The sequence below is a fragment of the Notamacropus eugenii genome, chromosome 4 (assembly GCF_028372415.1).
Source record: "Notamacropus eugenii isolate mMacEug1 chromosome 4, mMacEug1.pri_v2, whole genome shotgun sequence".
In the NCBI taxonomy this organism is placed as follows: domain Eukaryota; kingdom Metazoa; phylum Chordata; class Mammalia; order Diprotodontia; family Macropodidae; genus Notamacropus; species Notamacropus eugenii.
The window spans coordinates 132,828,903-132,830,533 of NC_092875.1; the positions used below are offsets into that span (position 1 = coordinate 132,828,903).

The 1,631-nt window shown below is 36.8% G+C and overlaps 1 pseudogene; it reads left to right on the forward strand.

Annotated features, from left to right (window-relative positions):
* Window positions 1-583: 583 nt before the first annotated feature.
* On the forward strand, window positions 584-1,009 carry LOC140498254 (destrin pseudogene; annotated as a pseudogene).
* The last annotated feature ends 622 nt before the right edge of the window (window positions 1,010-1,631 follow it).

Here is a 1,631-nt window from a genome sequence, read left to right on the forward strand (position 1 = left end):
GAAAACTGATTTTGCTTTCAAAATTTCAATTTTATTTTATGAAGTGACACTTCATAATCCTCACACAAATGCTCAAATGATTGACATTTTGATTTTATGTACTGTGACAGTAAATGAGATAATTTACTTATGAGAAAATGTCAACTTCACTTCATTTATTATCCATATCTTTGCTTTGGTATGCAGCTCATTTATTATTTTAAAGTAAATGGAAATAATTTAGGTATGCTAGAGAAAGCTTTAGGAAAAGAATCACTTTATGCCTAATGGTAGATGGTAGTTTGAGTATTTTTTTCCTAGGATTTTTTAGAAAATATTTATTAAGTGTGTACTGTATTCATAGCACTGTGTTAAAATCTGAAGAATATACAAAGTTGTTTTCCTCCCTCTCTCACCCTCTCACCCTCCCGCTCTCCCTGACAGTCTCACGCGCTGTCTCTTCTCTCCCTTGCACTGACTCCTGGGAGGAAGAAGCTCCTCCGCGCTCTAGATCGTAGCAGAGCCCAGCCTCTCAGCTGTCCCTGCTCCCCGCCCCCGCTGGCCCAAGGACCACACCGCTCTCAGGATCATAGACTTTGGAAAGATGGCCTCAGGAGTACGAGTAGCTGATGAAGTGTGCCGCATTTTCTATGATATGAAAGTTCGGAAATGTTTCACACAGGAAGAAATCAAGAAAAGAAAGAAGGAGGTTATCTTTTGTCTCACTACTGACAAAAAATGTATCATTGTGGAAAAAGGCAAAGAGATCTTAGTGGAAGATGCTGGCATAACCATTACTGATCCTTTCAAGCATTTTATGGGAATACTTCCTGAAAAGGATTGTCTCTGTGGTTTATATGATGCAAGCTTTGAAACAAAGGAATCAAGAAAAAAAGAGTTGATGTTTTTTCTATGGGCACTAAAACTAAAGCCTCTCAAAAGTAGAATGATCTATGCAAGTTCCAAGGATGCAATCAAAAAGAAATTTCCAGGCATTAAACGTGAATGACAAGCAAATGGACCAGAAGATCTCAACGGGGCTTCTGTTGCTGAGAAACTAGGAAAGTCCTTAATTGTAGCTTTTGAAGGATGCTCTGTGTAGATAATCATGTCAGTTCCACAAGGCTGAAAAGTTTCCATGTTCAATGTATCTTCTTGATAAATATGTAGAACAAATATACTTAGGCCAGAGTTTCACTGAGGGGGAGCTGTCTTGTTCTAGATTAAACTAGATATTACATAAACCTGTATAAAATAACCCTAAATAAATCTAAAGTCTAAAGTTAAAGAAAAAAGAATATACAAAGTTCCTTCATTCTCAGAAGAGAGTAGTCCAGTTGAATGAGTGAATAATTAAAAACAAAACAAAAACAAAAATCTCTTATTAAGTACTTTCTGTATGCCAGGATCTATGCTTACAGTTGGGGATATAAATAAAAGAAAGCAAGACAATTCCTTCCCTAAAGGCACTTACAAGCTAATAATAGAAGACAACACACATAGAGAGAAGTGATCCGACAGAAGTGTTTTGGTATCACTGAGCTGATTACTGCTTAGAAAGTCAGAGTAGAAAAACAGGGTGTGCAGTTGGGGAAGGTAGTAAGATCTGCATAAGATCTGTATACTTTAAACTTTAAATGAAGATGGAGATA